Source organism: Poecilia formosa, unplaced genomic scaffold, assembly GCF_000485575.1.
Source record: "Poecilia formosa unplaced genomic scaffold, Poecilia_formosa-5.1.2 Scaffold206, whole genome shotgun sequence".
NCBI lineage: Eukaryota > Metazoa > Chordata > Actinopteri > Cyprinodontiformes > Poeciliidae > Poecilia > Poecilia formosa.
Window position 1 is genome coordinate 562921 of NW_006800145.1, and position 13511 is coordinate 576431.

At 38.1% G+C, this 13511-nt stretch overlaps 1 protein-coding gene across 1 annotated transcript in view; it reads left to right on the forward strand.

Annotated features, from left to right (window-relative positions):
- The first annotated feature begins 685 nt into the window (after nt 1–685).
- LOC103148482 (methylcytosine dioxygenase TET2-like) overlaps nt 686–13511 on the forward strand; it is a 28170-nt gene continuing 15344 nt past the window's right edge. The window contains exon 1 of the mRNA XM_007567272.2: nt 686–1165. The gene's annotated coding sequence lies outside the window, so the exon portion shown is untranslated. The remainder of the gene's footprint in view (nt 1166–13511) is intronic.

Consider the following 13511-nt stretch of genomic DNA (forward strand, 5'->3'; position numbering starts at 1 on the left):
CCTGGCAGGGGCTTCTGGGAAGGAGGTTGGGTCTCCGTTTTAAGCCTGAAGCTCAGCAAAAAGCAGATTATTTTCAGAGAAGGGACACCTGTTAGTTGAAAAGGAATTTAATGGTAAAATGAAAGTGTTATCCAACTCTTTTTGGGTGTTTGATCTACTACATGAAACCCTTGAGCTCTGTGTGAAACATGACACATCTCTCTCTCTCTATATATAAAAATATAGTTAAAGTTCATGCATGCTTGCATGAGATAGAGATCTCTCTTAAGCCCACGTGGCCACTGTCAACAGGGGGAGGAAGATTTTTGGCAGAGGTATGAGGCAAACTGTGCTTCCTGTGCACAAGCTGCAGAGTTTGTCTAAATATGAGCCAGCAGTGTTCCAAAATAAGACACAGCCGCCTGAAATAAGTCCAAACCGGCTGTTTTTGAACGTAACTGTGAAGCCGTTCTTTTATACAAAATGGAAAGTCCTTTAACCTCTAACTGAAAAAAAACACAAAAAAAACAAAACCTCAAGATAGGCAATGAGAAAGGGAGGGAAAAAACCCTGAGTCACTTGGCTTCCTGTATGAGAAAAGGAAGGGGTGGAGGCAGCTTCTGCTCTGCCACAGTCAGACAGTTGGACCCATGCATATTGAACAAAAAGTGCACTGGTTGTGGGGGTGGAGTCTTGTAATCCAGAAATCCACTCCAGTGCTTCAGGGCAGCCATCAAAGTGTTCACTATTGTGTACGGCTGAGGAAGGAAGAAAAAAAAAGAGGGAGCTGAGGGGAGGAAAGAAAACCTGTATCTTTGTGTGAGAAGGACTCAGCAGGAAAGTGTTTTTGTGAATTATTATTTTTTTTCTCTTTTCAGAGGTTGTTGCCACAGCCGGGCTTTTCTCCCAGAGCTACAGGAAGATCTTGTCCGCTTTTATATTTACCATAACTGCCTTACACTCGACTGACACACAAGTGTGCTCCTCCAGCCGGCAAAACAGCGACACCCGGGCTTCTCCTGATGATGAGAGCCAACGTCAGACTGGTTTCCATGAATATTGATGTGGAGCATAGACTGTTTCATAGAACAGAAGGAGGCAAGATGGCTGCCCTTTAGGATTTGTTAAAGAGGCGATCCAGACAATTTGCTGGAATTTCTACAAAGTGGAGGGACATAAACAGAAGGTAAGAACGTGCTCAGTTTGTTACTCCTCTTTTGACCCCGCTGTCTCTGTAACCTTCGGAGTATTTTTCTTTCATTTTGTGGTCAGGTGAGACAGAGCAGATGTCCCTCACCGTGAAAAAAAAAAAAATAGCAAGAGCCAACATAATAAGGAGGGGATATTAGATAAAGCTACTTCAACATGGCTGACAATTTTCTTTGTGGTTTTGCCAGCTGAATGTGAAGGCTGCTATCTTGTTTCCTTGCCGTGCTTATTTTAAATGGATCATAGACAATGCTGTACAGTTTGTTCAGGAGTTTTTCTTCAGGCATAATTTAAATACCACTGTGCCTCTTCCTTTTCGTCATAAAACCACTCTCTGGTCTAACTCGTTTGAAATAGATGCATGTTCATCTATATGAGTTTTTAGTATAGATCTGCTATTCAATGAGTATGTTTTGAAAATTAAAAAAATAATAATATTTATGTGTAATTAATGGCTATTACAGACAAACAATATTTTATTATTTAGTCTATCTAAAATCTTTTTGTGTCAAATCTGCTGCTTTGCATCTCCTGTGGGATTGTAAATGGTAGAGTAAAAGTCCAACCTGGACTCGTCCAGCACAGGGGGGGATAGCGCCTGCACAGCAGCAGAGCAGAAATAGCTCCTGGCTTTGTGTGTATCTCTGTGAATCAGCTTTCGTTGCTTTCACCACTGAATGACACGCACACACACATACACACACAGAGACACAAAGGCAAATCCCAAGGAGAGGCAAAAACAGAGAACTGTGGTGGTGGTGGAAGGCAGTAAGAGAAGGTCAGACAGCGCTGAATCAAATGAAACCCAATCTTACAACACCATTAACTGAAGCAGAACACAAATGTTAATTTTGAAGCAGAGGTTTTACTTAAAAAACACTTGTCTCAGGAGAACAATAACCAGTAACAACACTAGAAATAACATTTTCGGACTGCTCATGAAAGCATACTCTTATGCATTAAAAGCAGGTAAATGTTACAACAGGGCTACTGTTCTCAGGACATTTTCCCCTAAGGGCCATTAAAAGAGGAACTGCTTTCATTGTATAAAAATATGTTTGAAATAGGAATCAGCGAACCAATTATCTACATTTTCTGATCAGTTCAAATGTGTGGAAGCATAGCGATGCTAACCCAGAAAGAAGATATTGCTCTATCTCAGCATAATGGAAAAAGTTTGAATAATATTACTATCATTCTTTTCATCTTAGAACAATTAATATCTTGTTATTGCACTGCTGAAGGAATATATTTTGAAAACCTTAAAATATATAATGTGGTAGCAATACCATGTCCACAATTTGCTACATTATGTTATTGTAAGTGTCATTGTTTAAGCCCTGAAGAGTGGGACAGCCCTTACTTTTTTTTTTTTTTTTACGTATGAGGTTTTGTCAATATAAATATTACACTACAACAACACAATTATTTGTATTATTTCATTTGTTTATGGGTACAAATGTAAGTTGAAAGAAGTGCTTGGGTACAAAATGAGGGTCTGAATTTCCTGAAGGGACAAACTGACCCAGAGAACCAGTTCTTCATGCTGAGAAAAATCTAGCCATTTAGCCCTTTGTCATTTTTATAAATCATCTCACTATTTCTGATCAAAGTTAAAACTGACTGCTGTGGCATGTTTCATGCTGGCCATTGGTCAGTTGTTCCCTGTCAGGGAAACATTTCATATCCTCTTTTTTTTTTTTTTAAGGTTTCATTGGCTCTAGTGGCCTTTATTTGATAGTTAGTTGACAGGAAAGTGGGTCATGAGAGAAGGGGGAAGACATGTGGCAAAGGCCACCAGGCCGGGAATCAAACCTGTGACAGCCATGTCGAGGACTGAGGCCTCCATATGTGGACTGTGCTTAACCCCTGCGCCACCACGGCACACCCAACATTTCACATCCTCTTTGACAAAGGATGAGTCAAAATAATTTTCTGTCACCTCCTATTTACGGGGGTGACAGAAGGAAAAGGCTATTTCCTTCTTAAAACTTCTTAAAATAATAGTTATTTTAGTTTGACTAGAGATAACAGTCTGCAGCATTTTATGAGTGATAACTGACTGTAATGGAAATAGGGTGTAATGCATGTTCCGAAAATATACAATTTAAATTAAAATATGCATTCAATTTTACTATTCTTGTTACTATATATCTGTATAAATAATAAATGAAATCTTTTGTAAATCTAACCATATTTTTTGTTTTGTAATATAAAGAATCCATGCCAGTCAGTCTACAAATGGAAGAAATCATTGGGTACAAAATTAGAGTCTGAAACTTCATAATAGATTCTACAATATAAAAAGTAGGCCTGAAGTAAAATTTATTTCCAGTTGAAAAATGAGGACTCAAATGCGTATTAATCCTACACCTATTTCACTCATCCGGGATATACCTCATGAATAAACAGATAAACTATGTATAATTATGCAATGGTGTCACTAGACTGCACAAGATGGTTTGTTTAAAACTATGGTAATGTTTTAACCATTGTCAGCAAATATCTAATTGGTTGTTAGTTTTTCCTCGAATTCACTAACAGCTTCTTGAAGATTAACATCTAAATGGTACATTTGAATAAAACTGATCTCCTACAGGGTTTGTGTATCGGGCTTGTGTATTCTACTGCTTGCAGTTGTAATACAGCTGCAGTTCAGCCTCAGGTCACAACAATATAAAAACCTGTCTGTAAGGTGGTTGACCTTCATTGTAACCCAACAGTGTGCTGCCAACGGGAGCAGCAAAGTGCTTGACATAGAAGATCTCTGTGACACACTTGGAGGTGGATGGATACAGAGGGCACTGAAGAAGAAAGAAGGGCATTGAGTTCAAAACAAAGTCAGCTGCTTTTTGTTTCCAAGCTTTTATGAGAGCAGCTGATGGCGGTTTATTACCACTATCCTCCTAATGTTCCCTCAACCTCATAAATCTTTTTTCACCCTGTGGTTATCAAAGCAAACAATGTATCTTTTACCACAAAAATCATTTTGTGAGCAAGTACCTGTCTCTAATCACTACAAAGATGTAGTGCAACAAATTTCCTTGTGGTGAAATCACCGAATCCACTTAGCAAACACGGTCACTGAGCATGCAGTGTCAACACATGTGCCTAAGTTTGTTATATATGGTAGTATTTAACTGTGTTGTGACTACATAACTTCAGGTGATGGATCTGTGCATGTACATACTTGCATAAATAACAGTACTCCCCTTCCCCCTTTAACAATATTGGCAATGACGTCCATTAAAAGTGTCCAGCAGTGGATTTTATAAGTCACATTGTTGGAATTAAACTGCTCTCAGACATTAGCAAGTGTTAATTTTCTCGTCTTCGGTGGCACTGAATGAACAGCTTGCAAATGCCAATTATGACCTAAAGAACATTACAACAGGGATTTTTACAAGAGGAATTTTCATTGGTCTCTGCATGCCTGCTTTGACATAAATAGCTGAAAGGGCAGCAGCATTAATAGGGTTACAGGGGGCTGAGTGGGGATGGGCCACATAGATCAATCACATGCGCAGAGCTCATCTCATCTATCTGCACCTACAGATAAAGCTGCGCAGTTGGATAGTTTCTTCGTCATGGCAGTAAGCCCCTTTAAGTCACTCCTAGGGCAAAGACAATATCACCTTTGGGGAGAATGTCCAGTTGCCATAGTGCAGTACAACAATGCTGTTTGGCTACAATACCCAAGCCGTTGCCCATGCCCTCACCTTTGACCCTGTTCCGTCCAGCCCAAGTATCATTTTTCCAACCTAGGGGGTGGCTGCAGCAGAAGCGACACAGAAGCATGCTCAGTGTTGTTGGGTTAGACATTTTAGAATGCACTGTTTATAGATGGCAAGACAAAATGGCGAGTACAAAGAGTTGTATTGATTGCTGCAATATTGATTTCTGTTGTCTGCCAATGGAGGGTTTGTTTTCTATGGACTTCAAGAGAATAAAAGGAAAACTCAGTCTCGTGCAAGTGCAAAAGAATCACTCTCAGACACATTATTTAGACATTTTGCACATAATTTAAAATAAACATTGCACAGGACTTAAACTTTCCAAGCTTCTGCTAAGGAAAAGAAAAGGCCATTTCCTTTTTAAAACTGACCACCTTATGCATCAAACACGGCTGAAGAGTTCATGTAAAAATTTGCCTTAGTTTTACCAACTTACCTAATCTACTAGAGGTTACTTTAAGATGTCCAGCTGTTGTTTTTTTGTTAATTTACTGTAGGCTCTTGAATATTTCAAAATATCAGATAAACCTTGTGATCCTAGCCTGTCGCAGGCTTGTTAGTCAGTCTTTCATAAGAGATACAAAAGTGTGGCCGGTAATTGCTACACCACATGCAATCGTAAATGTGCACCACGGTCTTCCTCTTCCATGATGTCCTGCGCCGCTATCTGAGCCAAAGCGTAATTATGGGCCGAGCATGATAAGGCCTTGTTTGAGGAGTTCTTGGGCTGCAGGGAGCGTTGCTGGCTCTGTGAACATGTATTGATGTCAGGGTTTACCTCAAGGGTGAGACAGCGTGGGCAGCGACTCAAAACCTTCTGCCACGTGAGAATACGCACATGGCTTTTCTGTTTACAAACAGTATCCTTGGCATTCTGCTGAGAGGAAAGCAAGCGAGGTGTTACGTAATCGCCATAAAGCAAATAGCATCCCTTCCTGCTTCTCGCCAAGCCGATCCTCCTACGCTTGGACAATCAGCTTCGGTTGTTGCTTTCGCCGGTTTAAGCTGCGAGAAGCTAAGACCCACAGTAAAAGCCCAGTTATGTTATAAAGCTGTAAGCAGGTATTTTCTCACGTTCCTTATTGGTGCTGTCCAAGGCCTAATTAACAGCAGCAGGTTAGAAGCTTAACAAGCCATTTCCCATGTTGCTCTAAATTTGAAGGATTGTGTTTTCGTTAAAAGGAACAAGGAATTGTAATACTGACAGATTTATTTATTTTTTTCAGATTAGAAACAAAGCTAGTACTAACTCCCCACCAACAAGACCAAAAAATAAAAAACAAACAAAACAAAAATCGCCCCAGTAGTTTTTTCTTTCAAAGATTCCCTTTGGTACATCAATTCTTAGTTTATATAGAAAACTTGCATATATCAATTTATTTATTTTTTTGACATTTGAGAATTTTACAAGAAAAAAAAGCTGCATGAGTGACAGAAAAAAAACGTAATAATCTCCTAACACTTCCCTTTTTAACAAGTTTGCTACAAAGTCTAATTAATAATGTAAACTATATTACATTATCCTATATTTTGCAACACTTAATTGTATGAGATATCTAACCTTATATCAGGGATGGAAAATTAAAACCTGTATCTACCACTCAAATGCTCAAGTCTGAGAAGACACTGTTTATTTCAGATGCGATTATACCGCGTACCCCGCCTCTCTGAGTATCTCCAGATGTACTACGCATAAGTGTGTAAGCTAATAGATAGATAGATTAAAAACATATATATTATTATTATATATTTGTAAAACAAAGTGTACTCTAAAAATAATAGTTGTTCTTTTGCCACTTCATACCCCCATTTCTTTTTTATGCATTGCCATTTTGTCTCTTTTCACTTCCATTTTGTACCCATGCATTTAAATGTAACAATTTTGTTTTCTATTTTGACTGATTGGATTCTGATCTCCATTTTGGCCATCCAATAAAGTTCCTTATACCGTATAAACAATACATTACATCACATAGTTCAAGATTTTCCAGTTCCCATTAAAAATTAGGGGTGTGCCTTTAAGTTCATGCTTGAGGAGGTTTATGGTTTCTATCACCCACTTTACACCAGGAACATTATGTCCCCTTTTAGTTGAACTGAATTTGCAGCAGTTTAGTAGCAGTTTAGACACAATGCTGCCCCCAACAGATCAGTTGTAGAAACTGAACACTTCTGGACTGTTCAAATGTCAAGTTCACTCCTGCCATTGGTTGGTTGATGAGATTTACCCATTACCTGCATGATTTAAGTACTAGGGGCTAATTTCCACACCTGGTTAAACATTGATTAGACAAAAACTGTTCCTTCATCAATTCCTTCCTTGCTAAAATTTGCCAAGAGGAAATGTCAGCTTAATATGGGAAATACTCCTTTTCAGAGTCAATGCACAATGCAGTAATGAGAGCCTGGTTCTTACATTTTGTTTTGTTTTTTAATGAATGGTCCTGATTGGTGTACTTTATCTGAAAATGACTCTCCAATATGAATTGTTTTGTTGGTAGACAGTCTTAGGTCAGGGCCCCTTTAAACCCCTGCTTTCTACTCGGGGAGTCCAGACAGCTGGTCTGGATTGTCCTTTAAAAGTATAACTTACCAGACGCCTTGCATGACATCACTAACCACCCCTCTGGACTTGGGCTTAATATAAGGTTTCATTAACAGAATGTACAAGTGGGGCAGCTGGTGCCTTTATTTACACTTGCAGGTGGAACCAATCCAGTGGATGCAGTATCAGTTTTCTCAGTATTATATGATTGCCAGTGCCCTTTTATTTTATTATGTTTTATGTAGGGTTGAAATAGTTGTTGTCTGACAGCCCTTACATCCTGAATGACAACACCCGTCACTCAGAGGATTTGTGATTTCTATTCATTGTGAGTCACGTGCGTCTCGCTCAGAGGAGGGAAAGAGGGAGCTTAGCAACAGCAGCTTAGGTCAGGTTGTTTGGAAACCAATGAGAGAAACACTGCAATGTTCTTATTACTTATAAACACTTGATCAAGTACTTTTTTTAAAATGGTAATTCCTGTTCATTTTACAACTCCACACTCTCTTTTGGTGCAATTTTAAATGCGAGAGGATTAGTGCAAAAATTAGCTTTATGGGTTTGCAGCAGTTATGGTAGGACCAGAAAGCACATGTGCACACAACCTATTCCTGCTGCTAACCTTTCTGGGGTAATGGTTGATCCTGGTAAATGCTCAGAAGGTTGCTGCAGCCACTGTGCATTCAGAAAGAAAGTTACTTACCTCAGTGCATAGCTCATCAAGTTGGTCAGATATATTGACTTTTGCGTAGACAAAGGCAGCTTCAGGAGGAGGGAGAAGGCAGTTTGGAGGGAAAGCACTGTGAGCGACAGGGGTCAGGTCAGTGGGTTTGTACGCTCAGGAGCTCATTTCTTAAGTCTCCATGTGATGCAGTTTGAAAGCACAAAAAAGGTTTAGTCTCTTGTGTGAGACCGGACAGGTTGTGTTTTCAGGTTGCGGTAACTATACAGAACAATAATCAGTCTAGAAGGTTTAGGTTAGAGGTGAGCTAATGTTCAACCAAGAGTTAAACATTTTACATTTTCAATAAACAAAATCGAATGAATAAAAACACTGTTCTGCTCAGATTCATTACAGTGAATTCATACGACCAAAATAAACACTCGGAAGAAAAATCATAACTCTGTTAAGATAACCACAGAACTACAGTAATATAGTAATAAATATATCTTGGCTGGTGCTGTGTGTGTGTAATCTGGATTTAAATACCTTGTAATGCTGAGCAGATCAGAGCGGTTGTAGCAGACAAAAGGAGCACATACCACCGTGACGTTTACACACAAGCCGTTATAGTTTTCTTGGGAAACTGGTTAAACACGCTTTGTCAGAAATGTACAGAGGTGGGGTTTATCCCCAGCAAAGGCAGAAGAATAGTTGACTTACTCATGGCCCAGAACAGAGGTTCAAGTTTTGTCTTCTCTAAGCATTAACCTTGACATGTTACTCAAGAGTCTGTGAGTCATCAGGCAAAATGCTGACATTTAACCCAATTCTTAAAAGGGTATATGTCAAAAAGTTGGCATTAATACTCTTATACTTTGCAATATGTGTAGGAATTTGACAGTTCTCAGGAAGTGATATTAATTTTGATTAGGTGCCAAGAGAAAGAAACTCGTTAGTCATTTCCATCTTGCACATCAAAAAGTAGAAAATTTGTTCAAAGCTAGCCGCATGTCCCTCCTGTGTTATCTGGTAGATTTCTGTGGTTTTTATGAGTAAATCTCAAATGCTGCGTGTTGTATTTTTTTTTTTTACCATGGCTCTTTGAACGTTACACGAAATGGTACTCTGAGCATTTGCACTGAAATATAGTATACCATTTAAAAAATCCTGCTTTTAAAATCATATTTATTGTTTCTCTCCACTTAAATTTTGTCAAAGTTTGTATTTGCCCTAGTGGCCTTTATTTGATAGTGAATTGACAGGAAAGTGGGAAATGAGAGAAGGGAGAAGACATGCAGCAAAGATTGCCAGGCTGGGAATTGAACTTGCGACATCTGTGTTGAGTACTAGGGCCTCCATATGTGGATTGTGCTTAACCCCTGCACCACCACAGCACCCCTCTCCACTTAAATTTTACCTTAAAAGGCATTCCAACCGCTGACCAACAAACTAGCCCTTCTAACTATTGATCTGAACCCAGTGTTCTGTCCCATGTTTGTTTCTATGCTGTGCCACATGTATTGGAGTTTGTTGTTATAATGGATTCTTTTGATAGCAGCGAGTGCAATCTATAAACTCAAATTCTTTAGATTCCTTCTTGAGCTCCAGCAGTCACATATTGATTGAAGTGATGGTCAAATGTCTTTCTCTCCCTTTTTTCTAAACATCTGCTTTTAAAATTGACCCTTTAAGGCAGTGAGCGGACTTGCACAACATATTTTCAGTTTTTACAAACATTTACAAATGTCATTGCACAGTGAATCAACGGTAAGTTCCTAAAAAGTCTTTAAAGGTTCAACCATTTAATGATCTCCATCTTAGACCTTTAAATATCCCAAATAGTCAGATTTTTTTTTTAAAAAACTAGGTCTTTGGTCTGCTTGTAAAACAGCAGTTTACAAGCTAGGAGCAGTATGTCTATTAAACAGCAGAATAACTGAACTGATACCCTAACGGAATAACTAGGTAATACCAGCTTATTATTAGGGATGTATTACTGTTATTTTACTGTTTACTGTTGTTGGGGGGCAATTATTACTATAAGAGGTAGTTTAAGGTGTACTTAAGAAGTGGTAATGGGTATGTTTTTATGTTAGAGCAGTATTTATGTATGTACATATGTATTGCCAAATAGATTATGGCACATTTTAAATAGGTTTTTATCATTATTGGAAGAAATGTTACAAAAAAGTGTAATATTTATTTGCTCTAAATAGCAGAGCTGTGTTGAGGTGTAATATTCTGTGCATGTACTTACATGAAAAGCACTAAAGTGTGTAGCTATTCTATGTTTTTTGTTTATGCGTCAAAATCAAAACAATGACTAAATTTTGCAGATGACTTTTTAGATGTAATAATCTGAAGGTTGTATATTATATTGGATTTTAGCAGCAATAGGAATTAATTGTTAATCTCCAGTATAATAAAAGGCTTTAGAAAATGTTATGCCTTTTGCATGTATAACATAGTGACACATCAAATTTTACTTGAATTGGACGGGCTGTACTGACGTGACATTTTGCAAGAAAGGCATTCTTCTTATTATTCTGAATTTCAATTTTACTTAAGGTTAGCTTACTAGTTGAACTTGATGTTTATTTGTGATCTATTTATGGAAAATGCTGTATTCAGCTATTTTTTTTAGTATTTGGTGGTTGGATAGTGTGCGTCTAGAGAGTTTATTGTTTAAAAAGTGACCAAACTACAACTACAGAAGCATATGGGACAAAAAGCTGCGTGAGTTTAAAGAGTACATAGGGAACCTCCACATTTTAGCCACATCTGTCTTGCATTACACATAAAGAACAATATCAATTGTACGGAAACCTTTCCTCATATGGAGGGGGAGGAGGCTCTCCAGGGAAGGAATTACAAACAGAAGTTTATGTCCTCTTTGTCTCTGCCAGAGTCTATTATCATTGTCGTCTGACTCAAAAGAAAATACAAAGTTACACTTAGCATTTATGAAACTGTTCTTTAGTCTGAACAGGGCTTTCATGGCAAGCGCAGTCTTTTTAGGGCTTTTCATTTCACTTTAAAAATGTGCTATTCGCCCACCAGTTTAGTTTCTGGGGAAGTTAAATCTAACTGCAGAGTTGCCCTAGTTTTGGTCAGCGAATTAGTTGGGGGAGGACAGAACAGGAAGGACAAACAGGTCCGTTGCTTCTGGCTGCCAAGTGATGCAACTGTCATTACGTCACAAGCCAAAGTTTACGCCAGAGCAGATAACTGAGGTGCGCTAAAGAGAACTGCCATGTTGTTGTGCAATCCAAAGACAATCCCCTCCCCCACACAGAAAGCTGCGCAACAACTTCTGTTCTTATTAATGGAAGTCACATGTATAACTGAACATCCAGCTTCAGATGTTCAGGTAATAACCTTCATATGCATCTGCTTATGAGTGGAAACAAACACACAAAAAAGATGTTTATAGTGGAATGCAAAAAGAAAAACATGCACCAAAAACCTTTCAGCAATCAAACTTTTCACATGGATAGTCTAAAAGGTATAGCATCTGATGATTTTTTATTTCGCTAAACATTAGCTGCACATTTTAGTATAAAAATATACAGTAAATTAATTCCAAGGGGTACATCAAGGTGGTTTAGAGATTTCACATTCTAGTTAGCAAATGTTAACTAGAATGTGTTAACATTTGATCTGTGCAATATTTAAAATAGAAAATAATCAATATGTAGGGTAAAGGTTTGTTCTTTGTGGAATTCCAAAGAAAAAAAAATGTTTCACTTTGATCCCGAGCGCCTCGCAGAGGAGTTCATGCCCCTTGAACTCTTTCAGATCTTTAGATCTTGTTGGGATTTTATATGATATAGACCAACACCAAGCAGTGTGAAATTGTGTGTGGTCTTTAACATTTTTTTAAAACAATACTGTGGATGCTCTTATTTGAATTTTTTATTTATTTTTGTCCTCTTAGCATTGTATGTTGGATAATTAGTTTGGTTTCATCTGACCAAAGCACTTTCTTCCTCATATTTGCTGTGTGCCCTATGTGAATTGTGGTGGACTGTTGTTGGGGATTTCTGTAGCTGGTTGATGCTTTCTTTGCCTGGCCTCTCAGTTAGGGTGAACTGCCATGTCTTTATACATCTTCAGATGCTCTTTACTTTTACATATTTTGGATTTACCATTCATATGAGCTTAGGGATTTTGATTTACAATCCAAACCTACTTTAAACTTCTGAACAGATTTCTTTCTGGCCTGTCTGCTATGTTCTTTGGTGTTCATGAGGTTGTTTATTGTCTAATCTTCTCCAACAAACCTCTGATGCCTTCATGGAACAGCTGCATTTATACAAAGATAAATACAGGACACATGTGTCAACTCTTCTCTAAATAGTTAAGTCCTGAAGACGGTTGGTTGCAGTGAATTCTATTTAGGAGTATCAGATATAATGCAAATGCATGACACACTTCTTAGATTTTCATTTGGAAAATTGCTGTACGGCTTTTATTCTTTTCAGTTATGAGTTATTTTATTGTGAGTCAATCACATGAAATCCCCACTAAAACACATTGTCAGAATGCAACTGAACACAGGTCAGAATGAAGTGTTCCATTTAGTTGTTTTTTTTTTTTGTCCTAGATTCATTCAGTTTTATGCAGTACAACTGAACTTTACCCAGATCTAGCAAAAATTGACTTAGCCTTTGATTTGGTTTGACTTGAAGCAACATCCAAGGAGAAAGGAGATATGCAGACAGAGGAATCTTTTGTGTCTTCATCAGGCTTGTCATATGTTGAGAAGAAAATAGAGATAGCAGATGTAAAACCAAGCATGTGAGAGACACAGCATGAGTGTGCCATGTGACAAAAATCACAAGCGTAAGTTGCCTGAACAAAAGACCCTGTACTATGCAAACCATAAATGGGCATGGGTACAACTGAGCCTGTTAAGCATTTGAGCATCACTGACAACTCACTCAGCTAGCATATTGGTAACAACACACTCAGCTAGCATATTGGTAACAACACACTCAGCTAGCATATTGGTAACAACACACTCAGCTAGCATATTGGTAACGACACACTCAGCTAGCATATTGGTTCTGAATTATGTTATGAATTCTGAATTTATTTTTACCGTATCAGCTATTTCTAAATACTCTTTCCAGTGCAGTCAGTCCCTCTCTCTGAACAAGCAAGCTATACATCATGAACTGTCATCATGCGATCTGCCTACAATGCAATAATCAAGCGGTGCATTAAAGCAAGCAGTGAAAGAGTTCTCCTTTCTTTGGCAAAACTTCAGATGCAATTCATGTACAGTTCTCTGTAAATAAATCTTTGCAAAAACAGAACTTATTATACTGCTCTTGATCTTTAAAAGAGGAATAATTGGAAATTGATCATATGCCTT